Source organism: Danio rerio, chromosome 11 (assembly GCF_049306965.1).
Source record: "Danio rerio strain Tuebingen ecotype United States chromosome 11, GRCz12tu, whole genome shotgun sequence".
Taxonomy (NCBI): domain Eukaryota; kingdom Metazoa; phylum Chordata; class Actinopteri; order Cypriniformes; family Danionidae; genus Danio; species Danio rerio.
In genome coordinates this window covers 15,371,064-15,388,783 of record NC_133186.1, presented here as the reverse complement: position 1 = coordinate 15,388,783, position 17,720 = coordinate 15,371,064, and the positions used below count along the sequence as shown (strand labels likewise).

Genomic DNA, 17,720 nt, shown 5'->3' with positions numbered 1-17,720 from the left:
GAACAAAAATTTTCACGTTTATTCAACAAGATCTTTTGTTTACTGAACAAAAATGATCATGTTTACTCAACAAGATCTTTTGTTTCCTGAACAAAAATTTTCACATTTATTCAACAAGATCTTTTGTTTACTGAACAAAAATGATCATGTTTACTCAACAAGATCTTTTGTTTGCTGAACAAAAATTTTCACGTTTGTTCAACAAGATCTTTTGTTTACTGAACAAAAATGATCATGTTTACTCAACAGGATCTTTTGTTTGCTGAACAAAAATTTTCACGTTTATTCAACAAGATCTTTTGTTTACTGAACAAAAATGATCATGTTTACCCAACAAGATTTTTTTAGTTTACTGAACAAAATAAAACAAACTTATTCATTATGCATTTACTATTAATTTTTAGGATTCAAATTAAATACACAAGAATAGTCAATTCACTTTTTTATTTTTAACTGTGTTCAAATCACAATCCAAAACATTTGCATACAAAATCAGCATTTAACATTAGCCGTGTTCAGCATTGGGCTAGTTTGTACACAACTAGTACTGAATGTTTCCAGATTTGAAAAGATTGTACACTGCCTCAACATAAAATAACTGGCAACCTTACTAAAACCAAGCTATTAGTGTGTCTAAACACTCAAACCAGGTGAATATACAATCATCTAATCAGAGTAAACCCTAAAAGCCACTCCATTCAAACAGTCTTTAAAGTGTACTGCACTTTTGTCAACAAAGTACATCAAGTCCAAAAACAGACCTCAAAACATTCAAACAGTGGCACAGTAGGAAGTGCTTTCGCCTCCCACCAAGGTCGCTGGTTCGAGTCTCAGCTGGGTCAGTTGCCGTTACTGTGTGGAGTTTGAATGTTCTCCCTGCGTTCACGTGGGTTTCCTTTGGGTTCTCCGGTTTCCTCCACAGTCCAAAGACGTGTGGCACAGGTGAACTGGGTAGGCTAAAATTGTCCATAGTGTATGTGTGAATGAGTGTGTATGGATGTTTTCCAGAGATGGGTTGCAGCCGGAAGGGCATCCGCTGCGTAAAACAAGTTCATTGCGCTGTGGCGACCCCAGATTAATAAAGGGACTAAGCCGAAAAGAAAATGAATGAATGAATGAACTGAACTCTCGCAGATCATGTGCCACCGACCTCCATAAAACATGCTGAATCACTTGAAAATTATATTTGAGTTCTTTTGGGTGTTCCATATTCAGACTATACAAGAGGCTGAACAAGTAAGCGAAGGCTGCAGGCAGATGTGTGATATCCTGAAGTACTATGGCCTCCTCCAAGATTTTAGCGAGGTTCATCACATATTGCAGGGATGCAGAAGTGCCATTATCATCTTCCACCACAGTGAAGATTCCAATCCTTTAATCTCTGGTGCTGTGGTCTTCAGGGTCCGTGTCCTTATAGGAGATTAAGTAATGGGAAAATTAATTGATGTGTAATATTAATTACTACTTATTAATGTTATTACTATTATGCAAAGAAAATAAAAACATGTAATACTTTCGTACATACAAACAGTAACACTTTGAATAGTCTATAATATATAATAATTGAACAATATATTGACAACTTTTTAATATTTAGCAATTTTTTAAACTTTTATTTTACATAAAATTGCAAAGATTTACTTTTATTTGATACAGTTTCAATTGTGAAAGTTGTTTATTGTCCTGTTTAGAATATAACTGAGCCTTTAATTGTCATTCATAAGGGATTTATAAAGCATAAATAGTCCTCACTTTAGATTAGGTCACAACTGGATGAAGTTAAGCTCATAAAGCATATACTAACATACAAAGTAACTATTATTACATACCTTAATATTAGGATATTTAAATGTTAATTTGAATAGTTTATTAATCGTGTACTTAAGCATTCTGAATGATCTTAAAAACACCAAGTATTCTTAAATAACTGGTTTGTAAATAATGCAATACTTAAATTAGTAATATAAATGAATCATTAAAGTTAAAAAAATACAATCATTGAGCACTTCATGTAGAGTTATGCTTAACAGAAAATAAATTAACTATTCGCTAATACTAAATAAATTATTTATAGCATGCAGCTATTATAAGTGTTACCAAGCAGACTAATAAATGTAGAATAGGGTATGAAAATGGGTAACTTACCAGACATATCTTGAGAAAGCAAGCAGAATTTTTACGAAGAAAAATTGGCAATCCCTCAAGAGCTGCTCTTTCTCGATCTGTGACAATATCAGTGACCTAAAGGAAAGTCATTTACAAAGGGTGTTTTACAATCTTATTGTTTTGTAAGTAAAAATGTACTTAGTACATTTAAATGAGCATAGTATTTTATTCATGCTGTTGAAAAAACACATGGCTTTATTTTTAAAAAAGAATTTTGTGGTTTCCATACAATGGAATTTGATAATGGTTGTGTTGGCAAATTTAGAAAAATGTTTAGTTTCATGTGACAATTACTTTGAGTTAAAAACTACAGCTATTATTTTCTATTTTCCTCTTTGAATGTATTCATTTGAAATGGTCACTCAAAACAAGTAAAACATCTGTTATTTATCTTACTTCCATCTCACAATCAAAACACAACTTGACACAATTAAAATTAATGCAAAAGGGCTGGACAATTAAATTGTTGCAATCACGTTTTATTGGACTGTATTACCTGAGCATGAAATTCATGCTTTTGTGTTTGACAGACTAAAGGTTTTGAAAGGTTTTGAACAATACTAAAGTGTATTAGCGTATTTTTTTTATGACTATCTTTAAAGAAAACCACCTCATATCGTAGTATTGTGTTTGACAGAGAGCATCTGGTGAATGCAACCTTGAAGCATCGTTCATATAACGTCCTCCTAGAGCACTCGCCTCCCAATCAAGAATCCCTGGTTCGATCCCTGCTTGGAGTGGGACTAATTGTATTATGATAAACTTTTGAATACCTTGGATTTTACTACAATCATCAGTTGTGTAATGTAATATATCTTGTGTAAAAACTACAGTAATTGAGTAATTTGTTTATATTGCTGTTTTTGTATTACTACATGAATGAGTTGGTCAGTTGTGAACATTTGACATTATGACAACACAGTGCTTTCCCACACTTTCACCAGAAGAGGTCCTCATTGAGCTCTGATTTAGAAAGCTTCGAGTAACGAACCTTTTTCCGATACAATTGAGTCGAGCGCTTCACTGGTTCAGAAAGCTTCATTTCACCATCACTACTATGATTTAGCAGAAACGTCGTTGGCCTGCTCTTAACCGCTCTATCACGGTCTCTCACATCATTAATACACTGGTAAAATAGATCGGGCAGTCAGATGGGTAGCACATCGCACAAAAAACATGTATACAATTATATACAATCGATTATGAAAACGATTGACACGTAGCTCCGCAGAAAGAAAGATGGTTCGTTTTGTCGCGCGCACGTGACAGGTACCCCCTGCAGTGAGCTATGGAAGTAAATTGTGCATGCGCCAGAAGCTTATAAGGCGCATGCGCCAACAAGAAGGGCACGCATCAACGCAAAACTAAGAATTTTGTATTAGTTCAACGAAATATTTTAAGTTTTTCACATTGAAGCACCATATTTGTTGAACAAACTAACTATTATTTGTCAGCATTTCAAATGAAGATATTTAAATTCAGTTAACTTATTAATCTTTGTTCAGAGGACTTTTTGAAAGTTGGCGTTTTTACAGTGTGCTAAAATCAGTGCATGGTAAAGAATTGTTTATTATTTATTCTCCTGTGCTTAATTTGCAGCAAAAATAGATTGACTTTTCCAAAAGTAAATAAATAAAATATTATAACTACTTAATAAATAACATTTGGTCTTTAGTACTACCTTTGCCAACTAACAGTTAAAACAAGAAGTAATAAATACAATAACTGCTTAAATTACTGTTAATACAATCTGGCTTTTGGTAAATTATTTTTAATGTCACAACCAGTTTTTTAGGGCTACTTTGAGTAATTCTGACATACAGCATAGGATGGCTTTATAAAATGTAAAAAAAAACAAAAAAACATTTGATGTAAGCAACACACAATAAACAAGTTTCCTTTAAAAATGAAAAAAGTTTTTATTATTGTTTTTTTAATTATTAATTTACAATCAACAGGACCAAGAATATACATTGTGGGAGACAGCTACATTCACCGTGGGGAAAAAAAGAGCGAGAGAGATGACTGGGAGAAACCTGGGACTAAATGCCCTCATCCAGTGGTTTGGTAGGGGAGGGATGATTTGGAGAAACGTCCTCCCGTACTTTGAACAGTGCCTCCAAGGAAGAGCTGTGCCAGACATTCTCTTGGTTCACTGTGGCGGAAACGATCTTGGAAAAACCAAGAGTATCCATCTTGCCGCAAGAATAAAGCAGGACTTGCAAGACCTCCACAGGAAGTATCCAGAGATAAAAATAATATTCTCTACAATAACTCAGAGAAACCTGTGGAGATCTGCACAACCTCAAAAAATTGAGAAAGCACGGCGCTTCATTAACAGTGTGATGGCTTCCTTCATCTCATGTATTGATGGAGCCATTGTTCATCATCGTCAGATAAAGCGTAGACATCCTGGACATTTTTTGCCTGATCTAGTTCATCTGACCCCTTTGGGAAATGATATTTTTTTAAACAATATTGCCCAGTGTTTGAAAGACCAAAAATCAGGTAGGGTTTGAAGTGAACTGCTGGATTTGAACTTTCTAACCAAAGTTGTGACATAAAAAATTTCCAGAAATTTTAAACTTTGTGACGTTTGATGAACAACATATTTTATTTATTTTTAAAAAAATTTCAAGGGAAGCCATCACACTGACATCTGTCACAGCTGTTCCTTTTCAATACTTTTCTTTGTTCTTCCAATTTCCCCATGGTGAATGTAGCTAAGATTTTGTAAATAAATGTTCATTTTTACTTGCATGCAAGTGTCTGTGCTTTTTTGTTATAATTTATTAACAAAAGAACATTACATATATATATATATATATATATATATATATATATATATATATATATATATATATATATATATATATATATTTTGTGTGTAATAAGATTAATGCATTGCACTACAGAAATAATTATTTGTCCAACATCTATCTTTCTAATGTTACTTCATATAAATTTATACAATTGAACTTTTAGCTGTCAATACATTGTGTGGCATTTTAGAACTGTGACCTTATTAATTAGTGATTCATTTATAGACAGTACTTTAAAATGAATGTACAGAACTGCATGAAGTGTGGATGAGTGCTAAACGTGCTGACTCCATGTTGTCACTATGTTGCACTGGGTGTGCATCTTGGGTAGGTTCTGTATAGGAAATACAAAAGAAAGCATTAATGAAAAACATTTTATTGCAAAGCTCATGTACCAAAACTTGAAAGTGCCACAAAGTGCACTGTTGCAATAAGTTAAACTAATTTCTAATATGTACAGGTAGTGGGGTTATAAATTAAGATAATAAACAATTTTAAATTTGATCTGTGTTGAAACAGGTACAGTTCAAAAATAACATAACATAATTTTTAAATTTTTTAAATTAATTAATTAATTAAAAAGTAAAACTTGAAGAATGACAGGTTTGAATATATTATTTTTTCCTAACACTGTCTACATAGTAGATATGTGGCTTTGGCATACTGCAAAATTTTCATAGTTTTATATGCTCCTTTATTACCTCAAGAAAGGGAAATATAAGTGTCTTTATTAATTAACTAACCTTTATTTTTATTTCGTCTCTCTTCATTATCCCCAATGAGCCTATAAGGTAGGAATGACAAAAAATATATTTCACATACCAGATCCAAACAGAATTTCAACAAAGTGGCCCATCTTAGTAGAAAGCCCACTCACCACGTCAAGGTGCAGGCCATTGAGTGGGACACAAGACAAGACAAACTTGACAAACAAGACGAACTTAGACGAGACAAAACAGATTTCTACATGTAAAATGTAACTATATACAAAAATATTAACAAAACAACGTTTATAGAAACATAAATAAGAACATTTTTAACCTGAAATAAAAGGAATACTATTTTTAGGGTATTTTCAGTATTTTTATTCTAGAACAATAATATAATTGGAACTGGAAGTGCAAACTGCATTTATAACAAAATAGTCATAAGAAAAAAATTCATATAGTACTACACTAACAACCATATATGAGAGAACATATTTTAACAGTAAACCTATTTTATTTGAATTTCTGAAGAACTATTTACTAAGAAGTGCTTTGTGTGACTAAACAGATTTTAAAAACAATAATATGGAAAAATTAAGGTGGATCAGAGCAGTAGAGGCATCTTCTGTGAATGATTCAGTCCTGTTTATGCGGACTGTAAATCATTAGAAGCAGCAGCAGAACTTAAAGAGGATCAGTGGAGTAGTGGCGTCTTTTGTGAATGTATTAATCTGGTTAACAAGGACTGTAAATTATTACCAGCAGCAACAGAACTTGAAGAGGATCAGTGGAGTAAAGGTGTCTTTTATGAATGATTCAGTCCTGTTTATGCGGACTGTAAATCAGCAGCAGCAATAGCAGCAGCAAGTCTTCAGTAAGATCAGAGGAGACAGAGGAGGCATGAATGATTAGCAGCAAAGAGAACAATAGAAAACTACAAATAAACAAATTATTCACCATAAAAATGAATCAATTTAGTCAGTTGTCTGCGAACCATTTTGCCATCTTTTGCTATTTCAGCTCCCCTTCTTGCAAAGTGGTTAAATCTGACTTTGCTATACCAAATGGATGCCATTTTAACCAATAAATGAATATGATTCATTTCAACGCTTGTAGCAAACATGTGGCTGTGGAGTTGTGGAAAAAGATCTCTCTCTGCACAATTTGCTAACACCTCATTGGAAATAGCAAGTGTGATTCCACGTCCACGGGGAAGCTGACCTCCACTAGTTGTGATCTTTCTCTGAATGCATTTCTCTGTGGTCAGACACACAGACACCATGCCTGGTGATGGTTTCTGCAGACCACCTCTGTTTTTTAGATGGATGAATTCATGTGCAGCACCATCAGTTGTTAATGCCTGTGAGCATGGCAAGCAGGTGATTTTCTCTTTCATCTTCTTCACCACAAATCCTGTGATGTAATGAATTGCTGCCTCTTTGTATTCAGAAAGACTGCATACATGAGGGAGGTCAGGAACAGCATCATTCTCGGGCACGTCCACTTCCACCAACTGTACTTCCAATCTTCGTGCAACATTTACAGATCCAGGTGTTGAGTTGAGCATGTAAGTGTTGTCTAGAAGCAAACAGTTCCCTGTGCCTGTTTTCACTTGGTGCCTTACAAGTAGGCGTTTGTATGCTCCTCTAAACTGCCTGGCATTAGGATTATCATTGTGACCACCTCTTGCTCTTATGGCAGCAAAGAAAAGCTCCAAGTGGTCCTGACTTAATTTGTAGGTAAGAAGATATCTGCATGGTGCATTGGGCCTTTCAACAAGATCATGATAGATGTTAAGTGCACTTCTGCCATTAGCAATGAAGCCATATAGGGCAGTCTTCTTTTTGGTTGTGTGAAGTGGCACCATCTTGTTGTACTCCTGAACCTTCAACCCACGAAGCATGGATTCTGCCTGCTTTAAAATGGTCTCAACCCGATCTTTAGTTGTTGTTTTGATTGGGGCTTTGAAACCTTTTCCAAGAGGATTTCTGCTGTTCAGTACATCAAAAGCTGCATCTACAGTGCGCAAAAACTGCACAGTTGCAGCACAACCTTTGAATTCCTCCATTTTCAAGCCTTGCTCACAGAACTCTATAGCATCTGCCACACTGCTGCTGAAGAGCTGTGCTGCCAGATGGACTTTCATTTTTTGTTTTCGCCATTGTAAATGAGCCATCTTCAGCTTGTTTCCCAGTCGCAGACCTACTTTTTCTTGGAGTTCATTGAGGGCTTCAATGTACTTCCACTTAATCTTATTTCCATCTTCTGTCTCAAATTCAAGGGAAGATGCAAAGGCATTGCGAAGAAGCTTTAGCATGTGGCATGCATCCAGGATCACATGTACTTTCTGAGTAGGGTCCTCAGGATGCATGAAGTAAGGCTTCATGTTGTTGATATTTAGGTCAGCGCCAAGTTCCCTTATCATAGCCAAGTTGGTCGTAGGGGCATCAAATGTAAGAGAGATAACTTTGACACCAACCTCATGAAGTCTGCTAAGGCTCTCCCTAATGACATTGGCCTTCTCTGATCCATCCATACCTGTGATGAGAAAGGATGCTATGGGAATTTTCCATGACTCATTTACAGCCACAACCATGAGGACCAAAGCCTGGGTAGCCAACGTGTTGTCAATTTCTCCAGTACCAATGTCCACATAGCCATGAAACTGGTCCCCTGCAAATTCAGTCATCTTGTGAATATACATTTCATCCATCATTAGGGCACATACTGTTTCTTTTCCTCTCTCTTTATTCTCCTCTACATGACATTTCAGCGCTGTGAAAGATGCCACAGTAAATCCAGGATCAGCTGATACGCTGCTGTACCAATTTCGAATGGTGTGACTGTGTGGCAGCGCTTTCTGAAAATTGTCACGTACGTAGTCATATGCCTTTGGGGAATAAAAATGCAAGGTTGTGGCAAACTGCTTCAACTCCTCTGAGTACTTTTCTTTTTTTTTTCCCTGCTGTATTTTCAACAAGATGTGCTTTGGCACTTCATCAATTCACTCAAGCAAAGAAGCACATTCATTGGATATCAACAGCTTCTTCTTGAGTTCTGTGACGACATCCTTTAAGGTGGAGATTTTGTTTTTTAAACGCCTAGACTTTTGGGATTCAATTTTAAGCTTTTTCCTGTATTTTTGTAGAATTTGGTCAGTGGCCTGATTTTTCCGTTTAAAGATCTCGGAGACACAAGGTTTTAGCTGTGATCCTCTTTAATAAACTTAGGAGTTTCATGTGTGGAACTTAAAGTTGCATAACTATGATCCTCATTAATATCCACCGTTACAGCAGTGTCAACTTGACATAGGTCATTACTAACTGAGAAGTTGCCAATAGCATGTTCAGTCAAGGTGGCATTGCTGTAATCAGCAGCTGAGTGCACGCTAAGAGACTTGTCAACTGGAGAATCCTTTTTACTGTGTCCTGCATCTTTGCTGAACAACAGAGAGGAGCCACTTACCTCAGAATTCTTATTCGCAAAAGTCTTGTGTCTTACCCCTACACAGAAAAAAAAAAACGATGTCTTTTAATAAACACAAATCTAGATGAGTCTGAAAAGTTTTCTTTTCTAATCTACTATTTTGAGTATGTTAGCCTGCATTATTAAAGTATATGAATAATTAAATTCATATACTTTAATAAATTGACAACAAGGATGCTGACAAAATGCTTTCCATTATCCAGTAAGAATAATGATTAAAATTCAGATTAAGATTAAAGCAGATTAAAATGTAACATTAATTGAATTTAAAATAAAGTGCATATTCCAGTACTAAGCTGTGTATTAAACATATTCATATATCTGACAAGCACTCTAGTTTTCTCTACAATCGCTGTGACAGTTTTTTCAATACATTTAACAAGTTTCCAAAACTCTCAACACAATTAGCACAACATCCGTCTTTGTAGGCTAAAAAACTATTCTTTTTGCTTTGATACAAAATGCATCCAGTTAACACTAATTTCCAATGCTTGAACTTCTTTTACAAACAAGCTCAACCAAGACCAAAGCAATGTAATGTTACAGTCAAATTTACAAATACTTTCACACTGTGGCCCCGTTTACACTAGTGCGTTTTAGTTTTTAAAACGGCGTTTTAGAATGAAAACGATCCGCGTCCACACTCGCGTTTCACCCAGCGTTTCTGAACTGCTCTCCGTCCACACCAAAACGCTGAAAACGCACATCACGTGACCACACACACACTCAGGCAAGCGCTGTAGCCAATCTACCCAGATGAGAGCTGTGCTAGTCGGACTTCTCATCAAGCATCTCCCGCTGGATCTAACCTCACTATATTTATTAAACGGAATATTTCTTTCATCTTCTTGTCTTTATTTAACGACATATTCATTGGACATTGGAATCTATTACTTGTTCTCAGGTAACGTGTTTTGGCTGAGCGCAAAGATAAGTTAATGATTAATGTAAGCATGTACATTCTGTATATTGACTGATCGCTTGCCTTTATTTCCTATAATGTATAAACTTATTGTATGTTATACTTTTATAATGGCCATTATCGATTAAAACTGATATTCAGCAAAGAGAGGGTGTGTTTCGTATTTTCACTGAAATTGAAAGGAGGCAGTTGTTGTAGGCTCCGTTTTGTTATAAATATGCACACAGTGAAGATGACGCTCATATTTGCAGCACGGCGCCTCAACATTTTTGCTGTCTGTTTAGTTGTTAATATTAAAATGAAAATAGGCAGTTCCTTATATGTTTACATTTTATTGTTGAGAAAGTAAAACAACGTAGCCAGGGTGATGTGAATGAAGTTATAAAGTACACTGTTCCCTTTGAAGATTTACCCGTGTCCTCGGTATAGTCTGTTTTCCATATCAAACTGAGAAGAAGAGACTGCAGCCATGATCAAACTTGCGAAGTTTTAACTTACACGGAGAAGATGCAGGACTGAACTGTGCGTGTTAGGCTACTTAATATTCAGGAAAAGCCCCAATCAGAGAGGCGAATGTCTGCAGCCCCGCCTCCGTTTTCAAATGTCTCCGTTTTCCATCATCCACACTGAGACGGAGCAGCTGCGTTTCAGAATGAAAACGGTCTGTCCAGCGTTTTCGAAACGCTCCGTTTTCGGCGCTCGAGAACTCCGGCGTAGTGTGGACGGATGGCGTAACCGTAGCAAAACTTATGCGTTTTCAAACTAAAACGCATTAGTGTAAACGGGGCCTGTATGTCAGAACAGATAACATGTTCTAAACATAACTTCTATAGGGTAAAGTCAAAGTGAATAGCTGTTCATGTTGTGTATTGAAACACAAATATATTGACTGCATTTTCTTCCATCGTCCATGAGAAACAGGTTTTTGCAGTTTTGCAAATACCTAAATCACAGCATATTTCCATGAAGGAACCACACTCATGATCATAAATATGTTCTTTGGGCTGAACTTGAGTGGAAAAAGAACAACAAAAGAATTCTTCCCATGCCTTGCCAGAGAACATATCAGGTGTGATGTGGATGAGAACATGTGACCAAACGCAGAAGATTACTTTTTTTTATTATTATTGTTATTGTGGTGCTTTTTCTGTTTGTACATCTTCTATGTCTTTTTGCAAATAAAGTTTGTACTGCAGCAATTCTGTGTCTTTTAAGTTTTATTTATTTTTACATAAACTGTACATTTTATAAAGCTACTCTGATATGGTCATTTATTTTTTTGTATTGAATTTCAGGAGTAAAAGAAAATACACGCATTTACTAAACCCAGCAAAACAAAAATGTAAAGAGGGTTCAAACATAGGGGGCCGACCTGACACAAAACAATGCAGTCTCCATAATTTCAGCAGATGATAGTTTTATTTATTTATTTAGATATTTTATTTTATTTTTTGTCAATGTGTTATGAATGATTAAATTTTCCTGTTGGACGAGAACATGTTTTAGTTTTTTGAGTAATTATTTAATTTTAAAACAAGTTTGCAGTGTTGTGTTAGTTTATTATTGTATTTAGAACATTAGTTTTGTGGTTTAGTTTATGATGTGTGATTTTGAGCATGAAATAAACTGTTTAGTCAGTGTTTTAGGTATATTGCTGCGTTAAGAGTTTAGGAAACTTGGTAAATGTACTGAAAAAACTGTCATATCCATTGTAAAAACTGTAAATGCTTACTTGAGATAATCTTTAGACATTTAAATATGCTGTTTATTTTGTTAATTAAGCTAAATTGGCAGCTTAATTAACAATCAGCAAGATTTAAAATCTACAGCTCAATTATTCTGCAGATTTTTTTTTACCTTCAAATCCTTGGTGAAAGCATGCTCTTCAAAATGAGCACTGCAAAGACGGGATGAAGTTGTTGGTTTCCAGCCGTTGCGTCTCATGTTCACCACCCATTGTTTCAATCTTGCTGCATCATGCCTACCTAAAGGAAAACTACAAAACATATGCAGCTACTATCACAGTTTCATTTAGCTGCCTTTGACAATTTTATATTCATGTTTTGTTTTTTTTGTTTTTTTGACATTGTTTTATAAACTTAAAGGAATCAATAAAGTTTTTATGGAAATATAGTTCTCAGAAGCAAAGGTGAATACAAATATATAAATATCAAGTGATTTAAACAATGTCTTAATTACTTACAAATGGGAATTTACAGCTATTTGGATGTGTATTTTATGAAGGCTAAAACAAATACATTTTACTAAATAAATAAACGGATAACTAACGTCTCCATACTTTAAGATAAGCTTTTAACAGTACATGGTAGTTAATGAATTTTAACGTGAAATAAATTTGAAATAGTATACACTATATACAGTTCTACCTGTTATATACGTTTTAGAATGTTGTTTCAAAGCAATAACATTTTTTAAATAGACAATTCGGTAGATAAAATTAACATGCCACTATTGTTAAATATCAGGAATGGTTCTGCCATTTTAAATCAAGTTCAACTAACGCTACCGTTACAGTAGACTGCTGTATCAGTGCTCTAACTAATCAGAGCAGGATAACTTCAGTTTTATCTCCCGAATTATAATTGTATACTGTTGGACTTCAAAGGGTCCAGTGCATGTTCAAAAATAGGTTCGGAGTCAGTCAGTCAAAAATTATAAATTTTATTTGCTCAAGCAGGAAAGAAACCAAAAGCAATACACTGCGCAGGAGAGGTTCAACTCTCTAAACTCTCCTTCATAGACACATCCTTTTATACCACAGTTGTCTTCAGTGCATCTTCTCTTAAGAGTTAACCTTTTAAGGCAAATGTCTCCTTATAGCACACACACAGCTCATACATCCTGTCCTTTCTCAGAACTCTTTGCCCTTTCTATGCACCCTTGTGACACTTCTGTATTTTGTGCATGCAATTTGCAGCACTTAGCAGTTTGCAACACTTCTGACAGTTTCACAATAATTAACACTTTATAGGTTAATTGTTTAAGCCTTCTTATGCATGGAAAACATGTAAAAATTATAAAAACACCACAATACCCATGAAAATATTTAGTAGCTTGCACATAAAGAGGCCCGTCATGTCTACTGCTAGGTGTTATCTTAGCTAACGTTAATAATACATACAGGTATTAGCCTACCTTAACTTAGCTCACATTTAACCTTACCGAAAAAAACTCAGTGATCCATCAGATCCTGAAGGCCGGTTAGAACAGTTTACTGCTGAACAACTCATATTTTCGCAGTGAAATAACACAGTAATCGATGATTATTAGTTCGCTATATCTTCAATCCTGCTTCAATCTCCCCCTGAAGCGCCGACGATCCGCTCAGAGAAGCTGTCAATCACAAATGTCAATCATGACGACACGCCCCGTTTTTTTAGCATCAAATTACTGATTAAAAACATACTGACTGCAAAAATGAAGATTTGCACCTATAGCAGCATAATAACAACTGCCTTAAATGACCAAGACCATCTTTCAGGACAGTTTAATTTCAAGTGAATTTTTATTTTTTTTTTTTTTGAACTCGAGTCTCCTTCATTAACACAGAGGAGGCGGGCTTTATTACTTGTACTGCAGCCAGCCCCCAGGGGGCGATCTAACGGCCGAGACCTTCACTCAAAGGCAGGCTTGCGGCACACTTGTTCCAATGCTACCCCATAATGGATTGTGCACATTAAAATCAACACACCACATTTCCCTTTTCCCTGTGCTTTTACCAATCTTATCTAGCAATTCTTTAGAAATTTTATTACATGGATTATTTATATTGTGTATCACCAATGATCCTTCTTTATAATATACTTCTATAACAACCCATTCCAATTCTGTTACACCTGGAATTATTCTGTATGTTATCCCTTCATCTATAAATGTTACTACTCCATCACCTTGTGTTTCCTTCCTGTCTTTCCTGACAGAACTATAACCATTTATATTATACTGTAGATTTGGTTTAAGGCATGACTCCTGAATACATATTATGCTCGATTTTTGTTTTAATTCGAAATGAATTTCTTCAACTGTTGTCCATTTGCTGTAAGGCTTCTTGGATTCCATTGCAGAACATATATCACCATCAAACTAATCAGATAGCTGAGTAGCATCGTTTGATGATTTGGTCAAGAAATCATACACCTTTTCTACACTGAAAAAAATAATATGCTTGATTTACTTAAGAATATAGTGCATCATTTTTGCATCCCTCTTTTAAAGCAATTTTCACATTAAATTTAAAGCAATATTACCTAAAAATCTTTAGTTGGTGATGCTTAATTTTTAAAGTATTCTAGCAAATGGTTTTGCTCAAATTTATTGGTTGGTGTAACTTAATATTTTAAGCAGTTTTTGTTTACAATTTTAAGCTATTTCTACCATTAAAGTTCTGTTTACCCAATTATAAAATCTTAAGCTATAATTTAACTGAAAATGTTTAGTTCTTCAACTTTAATATACTAAGTCACTTATCAGTTAACTTACAATTAGCTATACATTACATAGGGTGGAAAAACACAGATAACAGGATTAAAGTAAAGAATTTCTTTATTAGACAAATGCATCTTAAAACATTTTTATGCATTTTAATGCATTTTTTTTATATGTACTGCTTTAATAGAAACAATATTTCAAAAACTGTTTCAAGAGTATTCTTAAAAAAAGCGTTCAAAGCTGTGCTTGTCAAACACTCAGCACAATTACCTCACAGCAAGAAGGACGCTGGTTCGAGCCCTGGCTGGGTCAGTTGGTGTTTCTGTGCAGAGTTTTCATGTTCTCCCCGTGTTGATGTGGGTTTCTTCCAGGTGCTCCGATTGCCCCCATAAGTCCAAAGACATGCGGTATAGGTAAATTGGGTAGGCTAAATTGTCCGTAATGTACTGAATGTGTGCGTATGGTCACAGTTTTTGGTATGTGCTCTCCAATGTCCAGCTGGTCCGTTTCCCCACAGGTGTCCTGAAACAAAACAATAAAACAAAATGTATATTATGCATCAGTTCATAAAATAAAAAAAAAGGCACAGCCAAGTAAAAAAATGGGGAAAAAGTAAGAAACTGAAAAAGACTATCAGAACCTGAAAGTCAGAACTTTTCTTCAGTAGAACAGTAAAGAAAATAAACTTAAACTGTGGTCTTTGTTGACTAACTTTCATCTGCTAACTAGCAAATCTTTATCAAAGACCACAGGTGCTTCAGTTCCAAATTTTCTTTACTCTTCTACTAAAGAAGAAAAAAAGTTAACCACATCTTTGATTGGCTGGGGTGATTTAAAAAACAGGAATTTTTCATTTTTTGTTGAACTCAATTTAAGATGACTAAAATCACTCAACTATATAAAAAATTTATCTTTCTAAATTGACATTTTACATGCTTAATTGTATTTTCAGGTTTGCAATTAAAACCTGCTACAAAAGTCATTTGAAAGTGAACTAAATTAACTACATTCACTAACCAGGTAATGTGTAATCAGATTTTCAAGGTTCTTAGAAAGGTACACAGTCAGACAGCATATCACCACCTCCTAGAGAATGTCCACACTGTGAGTGCAAATAGAAAAAAATATATAAATAAATTGTAATATTTTAAAATGCATTACATGGTAGAGACAATGAACATCTATGCTAAAACAGGCAAGCAGAATTTTCAGTAAACAATACCTGCTCCAGCAATTTCATCACATCACAGATTTTGCATCCTGCACTTCCCCCCTTTTTGTGAAATAAATGGACGAGCTGTTCTGTGTAATTGTCCAAATGTTCAATGAAGGTAGACTCCACATCTGTAGGTGTCAATCCTTTGAATTCTTCTTTGATCTTAAAAAAAGAAAATTAACAAATTTTACTTATATTTACTTATAAATATACTTTCATTATTAATTTAAATCGAAAAAACAACACAAAAACAAACAAACAAAACAATACAATAAAACTTTTAAGTTTTCAAAAGTCAGGCGGTACTGAAATTTTTACAATGAGAGTATACCAGCATTTCCCACCATGTTCACATGCTCAACAGTGTTTGGCCACAATGATAATCATTTAAAGCACAGTAAAAAGCACCTTAACAGATACAAACAGGAGCAGATATATAATAGATCAGCTGACAGACCTGGCTTCAAACACTCCTGTGTGGATCAGGATTAACTCGTTGTGTTGAGTCAAGCATGGTCATTTTTTTAAAAGCGTCCATTCGTTATACTGTAAATTGCCATCTAAACATTTAGACATGCATTATTTATAAGCAGGCATAAGGAATATCATCTAACATTTGCAATAACTTACCAAAAGATGAACAGCCTTCTCTCGAGCTGATTTTCCAAAATGGACTCCTCAAATTGCGCGCTGTGGTACAGCGTCACGTGGTAATCTGATGATCCTAAAATATTGGGTTCAACTGACTAAACCTCAAATTATTGCTAACTTTACTAAAAATTGCTAGTTGTTTTTCTTTATTAAATAAAGTAAACAGTGAAATCAATATTTTATGTAACATTTGTTGTTTAAAATTAAGCAATGTCCAAAAGTAAACTTTTTAAGTGAAATCTGTTTGTTTAAATGAGCCATATTTACTGAGGCTGGATATCATTTTTTACAGTGTAATGACATTCCAGATATATCCAGAAATTCTGATGCTGCTTCCAGTATTACTTTTATCTTGGCTGTCCTGCTTGACATCATAGCAGTGACATAACTATCTTGATTATAAAGATCAAGAAGTTCTACTTTTTCATTACTAGTCTGTTTTCATTATTACAGCATTGATGTTTACCTTTGCTTGTTTCTGTTTCCTGTTCTCCTTCATCTGGTTGTTCCCAAGAGTTTGATTTTTTTCTTGTCTGTCATCTTACTGTTTTCTTGTCTGTATTTGTTCATCATCTCTTTATGTTTGTTATCACTATTTCCACAGGCCTTTACTGCTTCTGCATATGTTACTTTATTTTCAACTTTATATTTTTGTAGTTCTCGTCCTTTTATTTGCACTTCGCATCCCCCATATGCTGCACTGTGCGGGCCCCCACAATTGCAACATTTCATTACAGTATTACCTGGACATTTTTCATATTTATGTTCCTCTCCACATTTGGGGCATCTCAATTTACCCCTACATATCGCAGCAACGTGTCCTATGCGTTGGCATTTATAGCATCTTAGTGGTTTCGGGACAAACTCTCGTACTGTATAGCTTATAAATCCCATTTGCACATTATCTGGAAGTCTCCCTTCAAAAGTTAGTAGTACTGACATGCTAACTTGTCTCTGACCCTCCTTGTTTGTCATTAATCTTTTTGCATTCTCTACTTTTCCTCCTTTTATATTTTCTAAAACCTCTTCCATTGATATCTCATTCGGGATTCCATAAATAACACCTTTAGCTGTACTAGATATGCCAATCTCCTTTGCTGAAACCCTTTCTCCATTTAGCTATTTGACTCTCAGCAATTTGTTCCGTTGTGCTACATCTTTCACCATTATTAAGACTCTTCCCTGTCCTAAACACTGAGTCATGTTTACAGCACAAATCGTTTTGTTTATTTCCCTGGTTAATCCTATCGGATTCATATGTTTGCCTGATGACTTTTCAAACGTCAGGATTACTTTATATA

General features: G+C 34.9%; 2 long non-coding RNA genes across 3 annotated transcripts; one reads left to right on the top strand and one right to left on the bottom strand.

The window, feature by feature from the left end:
- Positions 1 to 355: 355 nt before the first annotated feature.
- Positions 356 to 4,926, top strand: LOC110440095 (uncharacterized). 2 transcript variants are annotated; one of them, XR_011017192.2, is made up of 2 exons: positions 356 to 2,288; positions 2,804 to 4,926. It is a non-coding gene; the product is annotated as an uncharacterized lncRNA (long non-coding RNA). The 2 variants fall into 2 exon arrangements; XR_012387098.1 differs by having other exon boundaries at positions 1,126 to 2,288; positions 4,125 to 4,926.
- On the bottom strand, positions 430 to 2,243 carry LOC137496679 (uncharacterized). Its single transcript, XR_011017193.1, has 2 exons — positions 2,146 to 2,243; positions 430 to 1,410 (listed from the first exon to the last, which is right to left on the bottom strand). It is a non-coding gene; the product is annotated as an uncharacterized lncRNA (long non-coding RNA).
- Positions 4,927 to 17,720: the final 12,794 nt, after the last annotated feature.